At 36.2% G+C, this 22,716-nt stretch overlaps 1 protein-coding gene across 2 annotated transcripts in view; it reads right to left on the bottom strand.

The window, feature by feature from the left end:
- LOC138705876 (organic cation transporter protein) overlaps window positions 1-5,342 on the bottom strand; it is a 155,062-nt gene extending 149,720 nt beyond the window's left edge. Inside the window, exon 1 of one of the 2 annotated variants that reach the window (XR_011333844.1) lies at window positions 5,096-5,342. The gene's annotated coding sequence lies outside the window, so the exon portion shown is untranslated. The remainder of the gene's footprint in view (window positions 1-5,095) is intronic. The other variant, XM_069834585.1, reaches the window with a different exon arrangement.
- Window positions 5,343-22,716: the final 17,374 nt, after the last annotated feature.

Raw genomic sequence — 22,716 nt, 5'->3', positions numbered from 1 at the left:
TACATTGTAGTAGAACGCGTTCTATACAGTACTTGGTTTTGTCTTGTCGCAGAAAGCGTTCTATACAGTGCTTCGTTTTGTCTTGTCTTGTCGCAGAACGCGTCTTTGGACTATATTAGTTTTAAGAAGTTAAACATAGGCCTAACATCCTAAACCTGCAGGTAGCTGTGGACGCAACTGACGTACATATTTTAAAAACCCCGGACGCAACTGACGTATTAATTTTTCGTCAACATGTTTACGGAGACGCAACTGACACCTGCCCGTCGTGATGAGGTTGTGTGGCCCACCTATGAACATCGGATTCACGAATGCCACCCAGTCCACTTGTCGGACTTCAACAATAATGGCATGAACAGGCTTAATCGGTGATTTTAGATAGAAAGCGCCACGTGACTTAATCATGTTCTTCAGTAAAGGTGACAATAATATTGCGTCTGGTGGTATTATTATTTTGCTTTGTAAACTTTCCATTGTTTTGGTTCTACAAATTAGTTGGACTGGAAGATATATTATACTGTATACTACATTCCATAATGTCTGACAGGCGACGTAAACATTGTTGGCAGAGAAAGGGAACAACGATAATTGCTAATCAACCAGTGGCAGAGGTAGAGCGATCTGAAGCATTCTATCTCCGCCCAACTTCAAGATAAGCCTGGACCGTGACCTCTGCTATTGGTTGATTAGCAATTACTTTCTCCCTTCCTCTGCCGGCAATGATCGATGTACACTTAACTTGTATTCAATGGCAGATTTTCACTTCCGAAATCACAAGAACTGTGCGCTAGTTTCACCTAAATGTCTTCATATAGGCCTACATACCGTTGTCCTAGTAGACTCCATGTTAAAAATAATTATATTGCGGGAGAAAAATAGAAAGTAGATAATCCTTAAATTACGGAAGAGGCTATTAAATAGGCCTAAAACTATCTAATGCCAAAAAAAACATATAGGGTATTTTTGAGTAAGTCTACATCTGCCGTTAATAGAAATGGGGTTGAGCTTGCGGTGCGAGGAAAGTATCGTATATGGAGGAGCCTCTGCTTTACATCAATAACAGACAAATGCCTATTATCTACAAGGGATTCGAGCCCATGACTATTGCATTCACGAAACTCTGTGCACCTTGTCGATTGAGTACATCGCTGCCGTTCCTTATCTTACGAGTATACGTAGTATTGAGAAATTAAACTTACAAGTTGTACTTTGATTGAGCTATCATTGTAGATAAGAAAGTGCATCACTTGAAACTAGATATTACACTTGCTGACTGTAAAATTGCATGTATTATTACTTCTATTAAAGTTCTAAACACAAACACGATACACGAAAACATTAGTTCGATTAACCCGCGAAATTTTCAGGACAAGTTTCCGGAAAGAGGACAACCGGCAAAGAGGGCAATACAGGGTTTGGTTAAAAAGTGGAGCGCTACGGATCTATGCAAAATGTATTTGAACATGATTAGACGTACACAGCTGTGTATTGATGCTACAGGGAGCCACTTTCAACATCTTCTATGAAAGGTGAGTCCTTTTCAGCACTTCGCTTCTGTATTTACTCTATACTTACACGGGCTACTTTTATTTGCGCCACCCTGTATATCATCAACAATACTATTTAATCGCTCTCCAGCATGTGAATTATATAATTATTCGATAATGAAAGGTTTATTCCGCAAAGAGTTGGAGTTTATTTTTCAATTTACTTTATACTTCCTATCGAAGTAAGAAATACTCGTAATAATTGTACCACTAACAAAATCAATGCTTAAAAATAAACCACAGCCTGCCTTTCACAAATCAATTTTGTTTCAACAACGAATAAGTGTGAATATGTTTCTTTGCATCGAGTCTGATGTGCTTCGTCAGATCGACTTTGATGACATTAACAATACTTTCTCTGTAAAGGAAGTGCGAAGGAAATCTTTACAATTCACAAGTAAGATGCATGTATTTTGATTCCAGTAATTTATTATTTTCTGAATTGTAACATCCCATTTAAAACTAATTTTAACTAAACATGACCTGTATAATAGCTGCTCATAAATTGTTTATGGGAGTTGGGTGGGCGGCGGCAAATTTTAGCATTGCATGGGGGCGGCATTATATCTAAATTCGGCCCTGAGGGCAATATTAGTCTATAGGTCTATACCAATACGACATGTGCTTCCTGTAATAAATCAGGGAGGCCTAAGCTTGGGTATTATTTCGTATGTCGGCATGCAATCGAATACAACATAAATTGAAAATTACTTGGTTAGGTCTAGTAAGTAAAAGTAAAGTAAATCCATGGCGCTACAGCCCTGAAGGGCCAAGACCGACCAGCCGGCTGCTGGCCTCACGTCCATATGCCGAAGCAGAGGTGGACGATCATCCAACCAGTATGGAGGTATCGCGTGGTTAGCAAGATGATCGCCCCAGCCGTTAAAGCTGGTTTGCGAAACTGGATTTTCGCTACCTGTCGTAGCTCCCCAAGTGCATCACGATGCTGGGTGGGCACCGGTCTCATACACTGGCCGAAATTTCATGAGAAAATTTCTTCTCCCATGAGGACTCGAACCAGCGCGCATTCCGTAACGCGAGTCCTAGGCCTTAACCACGACTCGGGACACTTGGTTAGGAGAAGGAAGCTTAAGACGTTGAAAACTAGCAGTGAAATTCTTTTGTGAACAAAGATGTGTTGCAACATTTTTATTGCAGTAGTACTTTTGTTTCCCCTGTCAGAATATTACCATATACCCATAAGTAAAAATATCATCCTCATAACCAATAGGAAACTACTGCATCATATCACATTTCTAGGAAGGCAACAAGGGATGATCCAATGGAAAACGCTCCATAATGAAGAGTTGGGTAATGGTGAGAGAATCCCTCAAGTTGTCTGTAACTCATATCTCAAATAAGCACGTATATTACAATGATAGATTTTATTTATGACCATTACCGGTACATAAACATCCTCCATCTAATGTCGATATTGAACAAAACTGCAAATTTTACTCCCATTTCTTTATACAACCAGGGTGACCAGGCGTCCGGGCATTTGGAAGACATGGCCTCCTTTTTAAGCTTTGTCATCCAGGAGTCCAGACATTTAAAAATATAACAAAATGTCCGGCATTTTAAAAATCTATGACTATTCAAAATGTAATTCTTCATAACATGTGTTAATTCTTGTCCTTTACAGAAAAAAGATTTTTATCTATTTGGCTTGAGGTAGTAACTTAACAAAATAGCCTGTTGGTAATTTTGTCCCTAAACTAAATTTATCACGTGTAATGCTCATAGGCCTAACCAGAACATAATTTAGTATTATTGTTTTCGTTTACATTGAGAATTAGAGTTAATAACATATTATACAATATTATTAGATGAACAGTAGGCCTGGACTTTAAGTCTACAAAACAGTGTTGTTACACGAGAATACTGTGGAATTACCTAATGTCTTCCTTTTGAATAAAATGTCCTCTTTTTATCATGTTGTCCTCCAAAGATATTTTCACACGATCACCTTGTATAGCCTACGACTATTAATGTAGGCTAATGACGATGAACTTAACCTAGCGTTTCAGCTCTTCAGCTGTGTGAAGAAAGGTGCGGGATACAAGGAAAAGTACCAAGCAGGTGGGGAGTGAGGCTAATATAGATAATGTGGTACCGGTGTTACATAAAGCCCTGAGTAATCAGGGCATAAAGATATAATTTCATTCCTAAAATACTGACCATAGGCTTAGTCCATGCAAAATAAGGTAGCGAACGTTTTTAAATAAAATAATAGTCAGTCCATTCATTCCAATTTTCATAAAGTCCTAGTTTCACATGGTCTGCATTATTTACAAAATACAAAGGTCAAGAGCTGAGACTCGAACAGTACATTTACGAAGTAAGCCCATTTACGCTACCGGTACCATTTCCAATAGAAATGTTCCATACATTACAGTGACATTAAACCACGAATCGAAGTGATCGCGGGATTACTTGCTGATGGAGATGTTACTTAAAAGTTCGTATTTGAGTTAATATCTAAACATTACTTTGTGACACTCATAGGAGCAACGGCCCCCCCCCCCCACAAACTTATTTGAACTCTTTTTTTTTTCTATTAACGTTGAAAATATTGAATTCAAAAGATCTTTTTTGTTTTTGTTTATGATTAAGTTTCTTTACTTAAATTGATGAATTAATGTCTTCAGATCATGTGTCTGGACTGTAATATTTATTTTAAATTTCTGAATGTTTAAGAATTCCTATACCTCATTTGAGGAATGGAAGCACTGTATTGTTTCTGTACTCATGTGTTAGAAGTCTGCAGGTGTTCAGGCCGACACTTGAAGATGTATGAATAATATACTGCACAAAAATGCAGAAAAAAAAAGTGATCACAGTATAATGTGTAAACTTAAAGACGAGATTGAATAAAATAATTAGAGTTTACATTTCATATGATATCTTTAGGAAGGTAAGCTTCATATAAAAAGTTTCTGTTAGCACTGTTACGTAGTTTTATTGATGTATGCATGTGTTTCTGTACGAGACAGAAAAAAGAGGGAGATTATATTAAGTTATGCCCTATTTTAATTTATATGTAGTAGACCTACAGTTCAAGCCCTATATAACTCGGTCCGAAACATCGCGGGTATGAATGTAACACTGCAAGAAACATGCCCCCAGAAAATACCTTTATTAAATGATAATACTCCTATATACTGCACTACGGTCAAGCTATAACGGGGGGAGGTGGTAAATGATGTCCCCCATAACCCCGTTATATGGGGATTCTATTGTTTTGCTTTGCCCCACCAAACAAACGGTTCTCTCTCCGCCTATGGTGACACTCTACGAATTTAAAAAACTTGCAGAATTATTGCACAACAGAGAATAGGCTTCAATTTAACGGCTATTAAAAGTTACCATTACATTTTATTTTAAAAAGTGTCATGCAAATAACAATCTGTGAATGAGTGACATAACGCTGCGGCTGCATCTAATATCAGCTCAATGGGTATGAAGAGAACTCGGAGAAACTGCACGTTCCTCTTCACAGAGCGTAACTACCAACTCGGAACATGAAGAGATAGTAATCTCCTTACCTTGACCTAATGACAGCAAAGAAGTCCCACCTGCATAACGTAGCACTGAACGATGCACGTGGACAGTTACCACAACACCGAACCGCCTGAAAGCACCGCACATTCACTTTAAATCACGCTCCTTTGACAAATGTAAGGTTAATAGAGGTCAGTACTAGCAACCTAAACTACGGTCGACTTTAGTAGACTCTACTACAGTCGACCGTGCCTAAACACATGTTCTCACTTTCATACTCTAGCGACACTACGTAAGCAATGCCAAACTAAACCGGAAAATGACTTCGCTGGATCAGACATAATATACATATGCCACTAGCGCGCTCTGGCGGGCTGAATTGCGAACTTACAATCAATATCATATTTAAATGCCAGGGAAGGAAGAGTAACCATCGCAACCAACAAAACGAATCGTAAAATTCTCCAAATACCTGATTTTCGTCATATATTTGTCAATGATAAAATTATTTTCTTCTTAATGAAATATACTTGATCTTAAGCTGGATCTATACGACTCAAATATCCATGCGCACACGCATGCAATTTCGGCAAGGTATTAAAAAACGCAAGTTTTACGCACACTCATTTAAGACGCATGCAGATTTTGATCTGAATTAATAAATATGAAATATCAGTCCAATATTTTGGCATACTCGAGTCTGGAAATTGTGATTGAACACCCCATAGGCACTCTTTAATAAAGCTATTCGTACTTGAGGGCATTTTCAGCTTAAAGGATCCAACATCACCAAACAAAACAATTTTCAGTTTATTCATGGTCACCTAGAACCAAAGGCAGTGACGGCTCGTGCCAGATAAATTAAAGTGAAGGCCAATAGAATTCTACGTAATTTCCTGAAATCGATGAATGGCCGTGACGTCATTGATGACGTTGCGAACGATTTTGTAAGCTATACGTTGGCCATATTGGATATTCACAATTTCCGTAAATTTCATGAAATTCACAGCACATACAAATTTGCAACATTTTCGTAAGTTACACCTCTTAACATCGAAGAATTCACCGTTCCAACAAAACTTCCATACTATAGGCTATATACTTCAAGTCCACATGATATAAAAGGACAAAATCTAACACAACATTTTATACAACACATAAAATTAAAAGCGTACACAAGAAATAAAGAAATATTACCGATACTTTCTCGTAACAAAATTCAAAATCACAATCATATTCATAAACTGTATTTGTATTTTAAATCAACTTCAGAACATGCGACTTCCAATATATAGTAAAATTATGCAGCTACACATAAATCAAAGCAATATTTTGTTGAATAGAAAACTTAAGGCAATGCATCGGTGAAATTTTGGTCGAAAATGGAAAAAAACGTTTTTTTTATTTTCCACTATTTTATTATGAATAAACTTTCTATTTTAATATGGCACCCTTCTCTGAGAAGTTCTAGGCCTCTATGGCAACAGGATGATGGTTGTTTAATCTATTGTCCAAAGACACGTCTAAAATCCCAAATCAGTTTGTTGTCTTGTGAGGCAAATATTAAATTAAATTTATTAAATATAATATTAATTGACATTTGAAACCGTTCATCGCATGGTGCATATTAATGAAACATAAATTCAGCGATTAAAAATTTAATTAAAAGTTAATATCTCAGGAATTATACATTATACAGTAACGCAATTTGGTATGTTGTATTAATATTACATTTTCATGATCTGGTAAAAATGTTAAGTTCATAGGTTAATAAATACAAATTTTAGGATTTTCACAGATGCACTGCCTACAAAAACACCACAAATGAATTCGTAGGGATAAAATTATGCTTCTCAGGTCGCTTTCAAATCTTTTACCTTACACTTCGCTTCACAGTTATATTAATGAGGTGTCGGTCTGCCGTATTTTAAAATATCTTGTGTATCCTCTGCAGATCAACGAGAGAACGATGTCTCCAAAAGATTACACACTACATGGTTTAACAGATTCATGTTTTTATCGTATTAATACACTTGCTAACATCGTAACACTCCACTGCACTTGTCACGACAAAGAGTACGTATAGACTGCAATGTAATTTCAAATTTTATACCAACTTTCTTTATTTCATAGTACTCTAAATATTCCAAAATCTACACAAAACATAATATTCAAGAGATGCTAACGTTAAAAAAAATACCGAAATATATATGTTATAACTTAAATTTAAACAATATTTAATTTCTTTACACAATATTTTATGTTTTCTTATTTAGTTGCAAAATATTGCAGTTTGTCACTCTGGTCCAATGTTCCTATGAGAGAGCGATTCTGTTTTCCGAGAAGAGAGAAACGACCCTTCAACAGATCTTCATACGAGGGCTAATAAAGTAACTTCCGTTTTCATATAGCGTGCGTAACAACAGAGACAGTGGCGCCGCTCTTGCGGTGGAGTGTACCTTGAAACAGTACGTGTCGAGCAGCGGTAGAGTCAAGGTCCTGGCTTTGTTCTTCTCTGAACCACGTGCTGTCAAAATGTGTGCTGCAATCGCAAGTCCCGACAGGTGTGAGGTACGTTCTGTAATAAGATTTCTTGTGACCTAAAACTGTAAAGCTAGTGAAATCCATCGCCAACTTTGTGAAGTTTATGGACCAGACGTAATGAGTGAAGGTAGTGTAAGATAATGGTGCCGTATGTTCAAAAATGGGCGAACCAATGTCCATGATGAAGAGAGAAGTGGTCGACCGAGTATCGTGAATGCAGATCTGATTCGTTTGGTTGACGAAAGGGTTAGAGCAAACCGTAGGTTCATCATGTCAGAGCTTAGTGAGGATTTTCCACAGATTAGTCGTACTCTTCTCTACAAAGTGATTACCGAAGATTTGGGCTACCGGAAACTTTCTGCCAGATGGGTGCCTAAACTCCGTTCTGAGAAACAAAAGGCTCAGCGGATGGGAGCTGCACTGTCCTTTCTTGAGCGTTACGAAAGAGGTGACGCTTTTCTCGATCAGATTGTGACAGGAGATGAGACTTGGGTGCGGTATGTAAATGCAGAACAAAGCTTCAATCAATGCAATAGGGTCATACTCACTCCCCGAAAAAAAAAAACCCACAAAGTGTCGTCAAACACTTTCCACAAGGAACTCATGGCAACTGTCTTCTGGGACAGAAAAGGAATTTTGCTAGTGGAGTTCTTGGAGAGGAATGCCAGAATTAACACTGAGCGTTACTGTAACACACTAACAAACTTGAAAAGGGCCATTCAAAATAAACGTCGTGGCATGTTGAGCTCTGGGGTGATTTTCCTGCATGATAACGCCCGGCCGCATACAGCGCGTCGTACAGCGACCAAACTGCAAGAGTTCAACTGGAAAGTATTGGATCACCCTCTCTATAGCCGAGATTTGGCGCCCAGCGATTACCATCTCTTCATGCATATGAAGACGTGGGTTGGCTCGAAGCGCTTTGACGATGACGAAGAGTTGAAACCAGCGTCGTAGGTTGGCTTCAGTCGCTGGCGGCCGAATTCTACGATTGCGAAATTTCAAAGCTCGTCAAACGCTACGACAAGTGTCTCAATGTGACTGGAAACTACATGGAAAAATAAATTAGAGTGTATACTTTCAAACGTATTGTAACCCAATTCTATAACGTCATTCACAGGTTTGTAAAAAATAAACGGAAGTTACTTTATGAATAGCCCTCGTAATAGCCTTGCGGAAAGGGTCGGCAATTCACAGTAAGCAACTCGTTGTCATGGCAACCAGGTTTGTTTACTGAAGGCAAGATGAAAAGTCTCCTTCGGACCTTCAGCATCCACATTCCTCACTACCTGGTATGTTAGCCACGTGGCCTGACTGGTGAGGGGTTCTTCTAAAGGAGATTAACTCAGTAGATTAAGCCGAACAAGAGAGATTAAAAATTAGAGCAAAATATGATCTAGTGAGGAATGCATTTTATTTTAATTTATATTTTTAATATTTAATAATTATTATTTTATTAAAGCACGAAAAAAGGGGTGAAGGTGGCCCTCACCTACTTCACTTAAATAGCCGCCACTGACCAGAGGTGTACTCGTGCGAGGGTGCTGCCCTGGTACTTCTTTCTCAACCAAGGAGCGCCCTGCTTCTTTTTTGAATAACAATTTTCTTGTGTCTTACGCAACTTTGTATTTTATAAGTATGCATATGGATTAGAAGTATAATTGCAGCAACACCACCACCTACACCACTACCAATAATAATAATAATAATAATAATAATAATAATAATAATAATAATAATAATAATAATACAGTATTTTCTTCCGTACTTAAGCCTACATACAATACCCCACACTCTTATTCGACCCTTTACTTACGCGCTTACGTCTACAATATTACAATACCGTAGGCTACCCTATTCCTACACACTTTTTCTCAAACAACTTCCCTCAGTTGGCTGTAATTCTGGAAATTTTTGCTGGTCAGTTCGTTTTCTTTGATGTATTGAAGTCCATGTGACTATGATTCTGATCACAATAACAGAAAGCTATAAGTTACCGTGGAACACATGCCATTCATGCTCAGGCATCAGCCTGCGAGAATGGCTAGTAAAGTTAGCGAGTTGAAAAACTGTTTTCAAACTTATCGTTGAATGAGAAGTTGGAATTAAAACAGAACGGTAGACAAACATCTCAGCTCAATATTGTGCAGGTAATAAAAAAACAGATATTTTAAAAGAGAATTTGAGTGTGATGTTCATGAAAGAAATGCATGGATTTGCGGCTGTGAGATGATCAATCGTTTGTACGTTTTCCATACTTGTTATTTGAGAAAGGTGGCAAACCTAATGATGTCGTCAGTGATTTTGCGCACTCGTCATAAAATAAATAAATATGAAAGAGCGCAGTCACATCTTTATTATCTTACATTATTTTAGGGAAAGTGAACAATCACCCACAGCTTATGGCCTGAACATAAAGATATAATATAATGAACAAATCTCGGAAAATCGTTATGTGCTTTCTAAATTGTCGACTGCATTAAATTCTGCGGGGCATTCGAACTAGCACTTTGGGATCACGATGAAAGTACAGATTCCGGGTGTTTTTAAAATCCTCCTCAACTTCTCGGCAAAGTTAGAAGCTTCTTTAAGGGATCATATTTTTTTTTTTGTTTATTTAACGACGCTATAAGTTGAGAAAGAGTTAGATTTTAATAGCGTGTGGGAAAATATCAGAGATAGTATCAAAATTGCAGCTGAGCAGAGCATAGGTTATTAATTCAGAGACCGGAACTTTGGCAGAATGCCTTTTTAAATGTGTTAAATCTATCTTCATTTAGAAAGTAAATCTGTACCAATTATACCTTTGTGATTGAAACGTCACAGTTTTATGTTGCCCTTTTCTTCCTTTTTAAAAATATACATGCATAATTTACAAAATAAATCCTTTTTTTTTAACTTTATTTGATTATTTATCTATTATTTATTAATTTATTATTACAAATTGTCTACAGATGTATTTTAATTCATTTCTATAACCGCTATAATGAAAGTGACTTCACCGAATATATATTATTGTCTTTCAGTCAGTTCATATCCTCTTTGCAACAATGAGTGCTGCCTGCAAAAATGTATAACAGTAAGCGTTTCAATTATCGCTTGTGTTTATTTGACAAGGCAACAATGAGTACGGGTCTAACGTTATTTTTAACGGTTATTTTTCTTTCAGTTTTCATTGCGACGTTGTTGTAGCTAGCAGCAAGATGCCGAAATTCAGTGTTCCTTTACGCAGTAAATTGCAAAGTTACGTTAATATTTTTGGATCCGACGTAGGCTATTTTGTACTGACGGTAAAGTACTTACATGCAAAATATGTGAGCAGTCAGTGAACTACGAAAATAAATATTTCATATTGCACCATATCAGTACAACCAAACACAAAAATGCACTTTCCAAGCTACTGGGAAGAAGATTTCCTTGCTTCCAACAGTAATTAATTGCAACATCGAGTCGAAAATCTCAATTTGCATTCGACTTATGTAAAGCTTTTCTTGCTGCCGAAATCCCTTTGTGAAAATTACAGAATCCTACATTAAGACAGTTTTTGGAGAAGTATACGAACGAATCTGTGCCTAGCAAATCAAGTTTGCAAAAATGTTACTTAAGTTAAGCGAATGTTACGATGACACAATGAAAATCATTAAAGATAAAATTAAAAATAAGAAGATATGGATTTCCATCGACGAGTCACCTGATCCTACGAGTCGTTTCATTGCCAATGTCATTGTTGGGCCATTAGATCCTTCAGAAGATGAATCAATGAAACCATTTCTGCTTACAACAGAGTGTCTGGAGAAAGTTAAAAATTCAACTATCGCGCAGTTATTCACCAATTCATTACAGTTACTGTGGCCTGAAGAAATTCAATACGACAACGTGTTACTTTTCATCAGTGACGCTGCACTATACATGAAAAGGGCTGGAATAACTTTAAAAGGGCTATTTCCAAACATGCTTCAAGTGACCTGCGTAGCACACGGCTTTCACAGAGTGTCAGAAGAGATACGATGCTTGTTTCCGGATGTCGATAATTTGATTTCCAGTATTAAAAAGATCTTTCTGAAAGCCCCATCAAGAATTCTGATATTTAAATCCATTGTACCAAATATACCTCTGCTCCCCAAACCTATCATAACGAGATGGGGGCATGGGTCTCAGCGGCACTTTACTACGCTTCAAATTTCCTGACTATAACTGAGATGGTCAACGCTCTGGAGGAGCCAAGAAACTTCTCCATTCTTCGGAAGTGAAAAATGATTTAACTTTCATTGCGGCCGAGTTTAGTTTCCTGCCACAAGTGATCTGCAAGCTTCAAGAAAGAGGGCAGCCTTTGACGAAGTCAGTGAAAATTGTGGATGATGCAGTGCAAAGAATGGACAGTGTATCAGGGAAATGGGGTTCATTAGTTAGGGAAAAGTGTAAAAAGTGTTTTCGAAAAATTGTGATCTTGATAAACTTAGAAACATTTAAAAAATTCTACAAAGTGACAAATCTATTGCAGTTGAAATGGATCCTACAATAATACTATGTTTCAGATTTGCTCCAATAACCTCTGTCGAAGTCGAGAGGTCATTTTCTCATATGAAATATGTGTTATCTGACAGGAGACTCAACATGACCCCAGAGAACTTAAAAAAAAAGTATTTGGTTGTCGTGTGCAACGAATAAGGCATTGCAATACATAGGCCTTTTAAAAACATTTTCATTTTTGTGTCAAGTACAACACTAGCATTTTGTTTAAAACTTTAAAGTTCTTTAAAATATGACGATCGAGTTATTGAATAGTGTAATCTAGTAAATAAATGGGTCTAGTGCAAGGTTTTTGTAATTGCCTTTTACTGCGTATTTTGGCTATTTATAATGCCTTTTTGCCTGCCTATTTTAACTATATATTATGATGCCTTTTGCCTGCCTGTTTTAATGATTCATAATGCCTGAACTTCCGGTCTCTGGTTATTATGAAACTAAGAAAAAGAAACCGTGGTTTGACGAAGATTGTTCCATGGTAGCAGAAAGAAGGAAACAGGCAAAATTGAAATTCTTACAGGATCCAGTTGAGGCGAATAGAGATAATTATTTCAATAAAAGACGGGAAGCAAGTCTTACACTTAGGATTAAAAAGAGAGGTTACTTGAAGGAAAAACTAAATGAGGTAGAAACAAATAGTAAGAATAAAAACATTCCAGATTTATATAAGGATATAAAGGAATTTAAGAATGGATATCAGGCAAGGGTAAACGTGATCAAGGATGAGAATGGTGACTTGCTTACAGACTGTCATTCAATCCTGAACAGATGAAAAATCTATTTTGGGCAACTACTAAATTTACATAGGCCAAATAGAAATGATCGGGACGAAATTCAAATAAAAACTGCTGAGCCATTTATACCCGAACCCACGCCTTCAGAAGTCGAAATTGCGATAGAAAATCTGAAAAAGTACAAGTCTCCAGGTATCGATCAAATTCCAGCAAAATTGATACAAGAGGGTGGAAGTGCATTATCTAGCGAAATTTATAAACTCGTACTTACTATTTGGGAAAAGGAAATTGTACCAAAACAATGGAAGGAGTCCATAATTGTACCTATTTTTAAGAAGGGGGCCAAGACTAACTGTGGTAACTTTCAAGGAATATCACTTTTGTTGACGTCCTACAAAATTTTGTCCAATATTCTATTCAGAAGATTAACTCTCTACGTTGATGAAATTATTGGGGATCATCAGTGTGGTTTTAGGTGTAATAGATCGACTATTGATCAGATTTTTTGTATTCGACAGATATTGGAGAAAAAATGGGAGTATAAGGGTTCAGTACATCAGTTATTCATAGATATCAGAAAGGTATATGACTAGGTTAAGAGAGAAGTTTTATAATATTCTTATTGAATTGGGTATTCCCAAGAAACTAGTTCGATTAATTAAAATGTGTCTCAGTGAAACTTACAGCAGATTCCTTATAGGTCAATTTCTATTGATGCTTTTCCAATTCACTGTGGGCTAAAGCAAGGAGATGCACTATTACCTTTACTTTTTAACTTCGCTCTAGAATATGCCATTAGGAAAGTTCAGGATAACAGACAGGGTTTGGAATTGAATGGGTTACATCAGCTTCTTGTCTATGCAGATGACGTGAAATGTTAGGAGAAAATCCATTAACGATTAGGGAAAACACAGAAATTTTACTTGAAGCAAGTAAAGCGATAAGTTTGGAAGTAAATTCCAAAAAGACAAAGTATAAGATTATGTCTCGTGAGCAGAATATTGTACGAAATGGAAATATAAAAATTGGAGATTTATCCTTCGAAGAGGAGGAAAAATTCAAATATCTTGGAGCAACAGTAACAAATATAAATGACACTCGAGAGGAAATTAAACACAGAATAAATATGGGAAATGGCTGTTATTAGTCGGTTGAGAAGCTTTTGTCATCTAGTCTGCTGTCAAAAAATCTGAAAGTTAGAATTTATAAAACAGTTATATTACTGGTTGTTCTGTATGGTTGTGAAACTTGAACTCTCACTTTGAGAGAGGAAAAGAGGTTAAGGGTGTTTGAGAATAAGGTTCTTAGGAAAATATTTCGGGGCTAAAAGGGATGACGTTACAGGAAAATGAAGAAAGTTACGCAACGCAGAACTGCACGCATTGTATTCTTCATCTGACATAATTAGGAACATTAAATCCAGACGTTTGAGATGGGCAGGGCATGTAGCACGTATGGGCGAATCCAGAAATGCATGCAGTGTGTTAGTTGGGAGACCGGAGGGAGAAAGATCTTTGGGGAGGCCGAGACATAGATGGGAGGATAATATTAAAATGGATTTGAGGGAGGTGGATATGAAGATAGAGACTGGATTAATCTTGCATAGGAGAGGGACCGATGGCGGGCTTATGTGAGGGCGGCAACGAACCTGCGGGTTCCTTAAAAGCCATTTGTAAGTAAGTTGTAATTATTTAACGACGCTATATCAACTACTGGGTTATTTAGCGTCGACAGAATTGGTGATAAGGAGATGGTATTTGGCGAGATTAGGCCGAGGATTCGCTATAGATTATCTGACATTCACCTTAGGTTTAGGAAAAATCTCGGAAAAAATGCCAATCTGTTAATTAGCCCAAGCGAGATTCGAACCCATGCCCGAGTGCAGTTCCGGATCAGAAGACAGATGCCTTTGCCGACTGAGCTACTCGGTGGCTAGGGATCGCCTTACCAATGCTACCGTCAGATTATAGGACTATGAATAGCACAATCGGTCTCTTGCAGTTACAGTACTCATACAAAACAACTTACAAAATACATTTTCAGAGACTTGCAAGCTTTTGCTCATTGTTACTACAATAATTTGATTTTTCCCTGTAGTAGTCTTCATATTTATTATTTAAATTCAATTAGTGTTAGACTTTTTCAAAATGAGTTTCAGTTCCAGTATTTTGAAAATATTTGTCTTAAATTATTGGAAATTAAATGTATGTAAGAAAAGGACAACATGTAAACAGAATTTTTTTTTTATTATTCATATACCAATGTGAACCCCCAAATTTAATAATTCATGAGCCGCCACTGTTCAAGAACTTAAGTCATTCTGGCCTCATTATTATGTAAGGATTGTAAACTATCACTAAACATTCACGAAGTTATGGAACTTCATGATCAGTATAGCTGCATCTACACAGCTCAACTATCCATGCATGTAAGTATTCAATCTGGGGAGGATATTGAAAGATGCAAACTGAAAACACACGTTCAATTAAGACACATGCAAATTTTGTATCTACACGGTATACCATGTTAAACCCCATCTTCACTTCGTATACAGTAGCGCTCAAAAGTGTTTTGTAGTTAAGGTTTTATGTTGTCAATACTGTTTGCATGCAGTTACAACAACGCAAAGCACACAGCTATGTCATTCTATGAGTAGCATCACATTGCTGTGGTTACGTATCTATAGTCCCGAAGCTGTTATTTCCGGCGTGACTCCGTCTCTTTGCTTACGTCTTAGAAAGTGAAGGCTCTATAAAGTCTAGGTAGGTAGTATCGTTCGCCATTTTTGTTCTTACGTTGTCGAGCTACCATACGAGGAATCTATTTGCCACGCCGTTAAACATTATCATGTCATAGCTCATATGATAATAAAACAAACGCAATGTAATTCAGCAAATAATTGAGCGGCAAATAACGTCTTCGTGTGCTTTCTGCGAACGCCAACGAAAGAGCTAAAATGGCTGGCGATTATATTAAGTATTTATCAAGCCTTAAGAAATGAATCAGCGAATCACAAGACGCACACGTTTAAATGTAGCCGACCTGCAACGCAATTGGCTACCGGAAAGTAGAGCGACGGGACTATAGCTAGGAAAGAGGCAGGGTTATTTCCTTGGGATCAAAGGCGACCAACATGTAGGACTGATATCTCTAGTGTTACTCAGTGCCTACTGTCTAGTGAAGTGAAAGCCTTAACATCACACCACTCGAAAGGCTTTTTGGGACCTGCAGTAGGATAGTTTTGCTTGCTTTGCTTTCCAGAAATAAAAAGTAAAAAGTGTACATACCTGATACATTAGACGTTTGGAATAATGACTGTCTGCTCACATACAAGGCCCATATCTTCAGAAAGTATTTCTTGCAGTGATGTGGCTTGACACACTGACATTTTTGACATTCTTTCCTCCTTTGCTAAATAGCACAATGACTTTCAAAACTAGTCTGTAATACAATATTAATATCTCCAGATTTTCCTCGATTAACACACCTTGTTTCCTTTTCGGTTTTTTACTTAATACATGCACGAAATTTCGCCACTAACATGTTTATTGTTGTTTTGTAAAGAACTAGAGAAACCAGAAAATAGCTTTCATTAAGATACCTATCTACCCTTGGGAGACAAATTTGCAGTTTTTATTCAAATTTTAAAAACTTTTTTCCCTGATTACTTCACACATAATTAAGGATTTTCATATAAAATAAACCTCTGAAATATTTTTGGGAGGGCAGGGCAGCAATTTTTTAAAGCGAAAACTGAAATTTGTTTTAGTCCTTGACCCACAGTTTTTATGTTAGAACAAAATTTATTTCACTGTCTTACTCCTAAAAGAATACGGTATAAGCTGTGAAAACATTTTTTTCCCTATCTTATCCTATTAAGGAAAAATGCCATTTTATTTTCTGAAAATTTCAAACATAAAAATAAAAATTTAAGATCTTGAAGTTTTAAATTAACTTTCTTAAGCAGTAAGACACTGATTGTAGTTTGGCACTTAGCTACGTTAATCAGCTTCATTTTGGTGCAATATTGATAAAAAATACCTCAATTCTAAGTGCACTTTAGCATTAGTGTTGTAAAATGGTGTAAAATTGAACATGGAGAAAAATCTACGTCCTGAGGATATGAAAATTGTAAACCAAACACACAGCTTCCTGACTGTATGAAAAATAATACAATCAAACTCTACCACCAAATTCGAATTGTTATTACACGAATAATATATAAAATTGACAGAATGTGACGGATTGACACTTGCAGAACTGCACTTCCGGTCAATAAAAACTCGGCTAATTAATTAACCAAACATCATAGAGACAAAACTGACATATTTTTGAAAACTAGAAAGTTCAAGCTTTCAGATGACATAAAAATAAAAGAATCAAAATTTTTTAAGGAAAATAAAAAATTTAGGCTAGACCTTAAGTTTCTGTGTTTCATTCTCCATGAAGATTGCATGATGAAGGTCTCAAAAATTAAAATTCTTTGCTCAACATCATATCTCATTTTCACAACACTGTATGAGTATAAAGTGAATGAAGTGGGTCATGTGTTTAGCACAAGATTCGCATTCGGGAGTTCTGTGGTTCAAATCACTTTGGCTATATGAACTTAAGGCGGGGGGTGTAGGGGGCCCGTTGGGTGAACAGGTGAGGAGTCTCATGTACCTGGTGGCTGGTACACCTCATTTTCATTCATCCCATAATTCAGAGTGCACAATAGGCCTTGTCGTGCCGATGTGCTGAAGGATTTCCCTAACCCCCTAGCCACACAATACTACTACTATTACATATGCATATATTATCAAACAAATGCCGACAAAGAGAAAATCCTCAGACAGGGATATATTTTCTTAAATCCCATGATGTTTGTACAGAACTTTTAGCACTGGTACACTCTTTGACACGGAAATTGGTCGTTGTTCAGAGACTAAGTCCCACCTCAGAATAGCTCGACAATCATCGTGTACAATGTGTTCACTCACATGCATTTCTTTAATTTCAGTGTCATTTTACTCTCAATATGGCCTAAGTAAAATGTGTATTGCAGTCAAGGACGATATTCTATAATTTCATTGTATACAAGTGGCTAAAATGCATGGTTTATAATCATAATGACCACTTTATTTAAAATAATTTTTTTATATATGAATTTAAATACTATTATAGTCACAATCATGCCATGGTATGAAAGAAAAATTTCACAACCTGGAGAGGGAATCGAACCTGCGACTTCCTGTTCTCCGGTCAGGCGCTCTATCACTGAGCTATCGAGTTCGTCTCACGCCAAAGGCTTGGAATTATCCTTTCATACTGGCGACTCTGTTATAGAGTACTGTCCATAGCGTCTGATCTAGTCAGCACTGCTTATGGGTTGAAAGAAACTTTTACAACGCTAGAGGTTGTGAAATTTTTATTTCATACCATGGCATGATTGTGACTATAATAGTATTTAAATTCATTAATATGTCAAATCAACGGACATGTATACGTCACCAAACATCGTAAGATGAAGATTACATTTTTTATATATCTTCTAAACACTTATTAGTGAGCTTAATGAATTATGATTTCATAATTGGAAAATTACGGTGGGTAAACCGGATAATTTTACACCAAGAACTCTAGTTACAGAATTGAAACTGCAATCTTCTCAAAAATGAAGAAAGAAAAAAAAAAAAAAAAAGAAAGAAAAAAATTTTGCATTATCACATAATGACACCGCCTGCTAGAATGCATCCACGCATCTGATGATTGCTTATACTGCCTGCTCATTCAATGGTAAAATAAGTAACATCATCTTCTTCTTCTTCTTCCATCCCTTATTCCATTAAGCGTCAGGGTAACCTCAGTCTATCCATCTCTGCCACTCCTGTCTATTACTACTCAATCTCTTCATTTCTCCCACTGTCCTCCCACGTTTCTGTCCAATTCTCTCAATTCTATCCTCCCATGTTATACGTGGTCTTCCTTTTCCATATCTTTCTTCCACTCGCATTTCAAAAACCTGTTTTGCTTTCCTTTCCTCTCCCATTCTTTTAACATGGCCATACCACTTCAATTGGCGTTCCTCCACTACCATGCTCATAGCTTTCCTCTGTCCAGCCTCTTCTCGGATTCCTTCATTTCTGATTCTATCTCTTCTGGTTTTTCCTATTACTCTCCTTACAAACTTAATTTCTGTAGCAGTAATCTTACTCATGTAAAACATGTAACATGAATAGGAAAAATTTGCTGCTAGATGGCTAGATGACGGCCTGTTAAGTCTCTTGTGGATAGATATCTTATATGCTTTATGTTTATATTAAGTGAATAAAATATTACTTTGTTTCGCGACTCTAATAGCTTCGTTAATCCATTATATTCTTTGCTCTTGAAACAAAAGGAAATACAACTAGGCATGCATAAACAAAATTTAAAATATGAAAACCAATGAGTGCTCAGTTATAAAACTCCTATGTGACAGAATTAAAAACAGTTTTCAAACTAAAATTGCAAATTAACTATTAGAAGGACATTTTATAGAACTTGTAAAATTAATTAATAATTTTTGTTCTTAAAAAACTGCAGGAGACCATGATCTGTTCATATGCTACAAGTTCTTGGTGATTAACAAAAAAAGTTAACATTTCAGATAGGGACTTTTGCAACTAGTCAATTAAATTAAAAATGAACTAGTGAACCAGGAACTTACAGCTTCACTACTTTCCGAAAAAGGGGGTTCTCCTAACAAGAAAACCGGAAAGCTTTTTCTGTGTGGAACTTCCCTACATTATTAAGTAGAGGTTTCACGAATTTATTCACAAGAGTTTGTGACACAAGTTTCTGATGATTATTATTCATAACACACTTCAATATGTCACATTGGCACAAAGTAGGTAGAATAATGTTTTTTTTTTTTTTTTATAGTTTGAAGCAGACATACATATAAGCTGGCTGATGCTGCACCTACTGTTGGAATTTGGAAATATGCTGTTTCAGTGAAAGCACTGTTAAAATGGTCTTATGAGCAGGCAGTATAAACAGCCATTTGATGCATTCGAGTAGGTGGTGCATAATGAGTCTAGATAAAAGTAAATATTTAATATGAAATAAGAGCCTTTTAACCAAAAAGTTAATAAAATATTAATAGTGGTTCCTTAAACCTTCCACTGAAGCCACATTGTAGTAGATCAATTGTGTATGAGTGGTAAAACACATGACTTGTAAGTTGTAGTGTCGGAGTTCAAATCCCAGTTACCTGAAAGAAATTTGTATATTATTTTTATAGGTCTCATATTACTTCAATGATTTTAATTCATAATCATATGGTGAAGCTTTTAATAGAAAAAGGAGCATCTTCTGCGGATCTCTGAAGAAAGAATTAAGAAAGAGACTAGTGAAGTGCTTTGTGTGGAATGCAATACTGTATGTGGCAGAAACGTGAACATTACAACGAAGTGAAGAGAAGTGACTAGAAGCATTTGAAATGTGAATATGGAGAGGGATGGAGCGTGTGAAATGGACAGACAGAATAACATACGAAGTTGTGTTGAAAAGACAGGGTGAAGAAAAAATAATTCTGAAACTGATCAGGAAGGGAAAAAGGAATTGGCTGGGTCACTGATTGAGAAGAAATTGCCTTCTGAAGAATGCACTGGAAGGAATGGTGAACAGGAGAAGAGTTCGGGGCAGAAGAAGATACCAGATGATGGACGACATTGAGATATATGGATCATAAGAGGAAGACAGAAAATAGGAAAGACTGGAAAATTCTGGGTTTACAGTGAAAGACCTGCCCTTGAGCAGAACACTATCAATGAATGAATTAATTGGATAGTTAGCATGGCTGGTCAGAGTGTGAATTAACGAGGGAAAGCTGGGGGGAATTTCCCCCCCATTGGAAAGTTATTCCCCTCTCATAAATTCATATTAACATCCCTGCCAGGGATAACTTCTATCCCCCCTTCACAAAATATAATTGTTTAAATTTTTTATTTTATTTTAGTAGGTTATTTTATGGCGCTTTATATGGTTATTTAGCATCTGAATGAGATGAAGGTGATAATGCCAGTGAAATGAGTCCAAGGTCCAGCACCGAAAGTTACCCAGCATTTGCTCATATATTGGGTTGAGGGAAAACTCCGGAAAAAACTTCAACCAGGTAACATGCCCCAACCGAGAATCGAATCCGGGCCATCTAGTTTCGCGGCCAGACGTGCTAATCGTTACTCCACAGGTGTAGACAATTGTTTTAATATGAGTATACTTTATAAAGCATAAAGTAAGCAAAGAAAATAATATTAATGTATTATCATCACCGACAAGCTGACAACAATCAATAGCTTAGGAATTACACATCTTATTTTAAACTGCTCATGGATATAATTATTATTATGATCAAGATGCAAGACAAGCAACTCAGTGTGACCAAGCGTTGAGCCATATCGAATGAGGATAATAATAATGTTACGTATGGTATTCTCTATCTAGGATTCTATCCCCTCCTCATCAGAAATCTTAATTCGCACTCTGGTTGTATCCAGATCTTACCAACACAAAATACAAAATGAATAACATTTAGTGCTCTATCTTAATTTTAAACTAGAAATAAATTAATTTCGGTAAAACGTATACAATAAATAACATTTAAACCTAAAACATGGGAATAAAGATAAAAACAGCTGTTTTGAAGCATTCCCTTCCTTAGAAATTCGACGTTGACTTAACCATTGTTTGTTATTTTATGGGGTTACCCATCACTTGTATTTAAGTGGTAAACTGCATGACTAGTTGCGTTGCTACCATGAATTCGAATCTGGAATAATGTAAAGTAATTCATATATGTTTTTTTTTTTTTTTTCTATTTTAACTTCTTTCATCTGATGATTTTGAAATAAGATCATGCCTAAAAATTAATATAATGTTTCAATATTACCGTTATGTATAAGCTAAATTATAGACTTGGAAATTTAAATTTAAATTACAACCAATAACACTGCATGCTAATACATTAAAAATATCTCAACATTTTAAATATACATAGAGAAAGTCAAACCCTAGTCTTTGGAACGAAAAGAAAGACCTCTACTGATAAGCCATAAAGGCTTTCTGAGGGAATATGTCGTTTCATGACATACAAATACATTGCTGCTACAACTTGACTTCATCCTCAACACTTAGACATCCTCAACTCAACACTTAGACAAATTCATGCTATAGGAGGGCAACCATTTTCCGTGTCAGAGGGTGAACATAATAAATTATACCGTACTTATTTAATTGTAATGTTCAAACGTGTGAAGGCCTATTGGCATACATGTTAATTCCTGACCTCATTAGATGCAGACTCTGCTGTAGGGTCCTGATTGATCTCTCTAGATACACATGCATTAACAAAAAGTGCTAATAACGTAAAACAGCTAGTCTAAACTGATTTATATTACAAGCATTTTACACAGTAAAAAAAACTTTCTACCATGAATGCTACATTCTATAATATTTTTCTAATCTATATGACATTTAACATATAGCAAGTTTTCCAATTAAGCTTATTATTTTGAAACTAAACATTAATGAAAGCAAAAGAGAGAAAGGGCTAATCAAGTTTTCGGACTACTGAGAATGTGATTTATGGTGAATAGATGAAATCAGATAATGTAATTTTTGTTAAATTATAGGAGTGAATAAACTAAAAACTAAATATTTAAATTATAAATTCAATTTTAATAATTTAATGGTTACATGAAAATAACATGACGTTCCAAATAACATGTTCATTGTTTGACAAAAAAAAAATTACAAACATTTCAGTCATGATGATTAAAATACTTAAAGTATCATCTAGATATCATTTGCAGTAATTTATTCAATAAAGCTAAATA

Source organism: Periplaneta americana, chromosome 9 (assembly GCF_040183065.1).
Source record: "Periplaneta americana isolate PAMFEO1 chromosome 9, P.americana_PAMFEO1_priV1, whole genome shotgun sequence".
Lineage (NCBI taxonomy): Eukaryota > Metazoa > Arthropoda > Insecta > Blattodea > Blattidae > Periplaneta > Periplaneta americana.
This window is presented reverse-complemented; position numbering and strand designations above follow the sequence as displayed.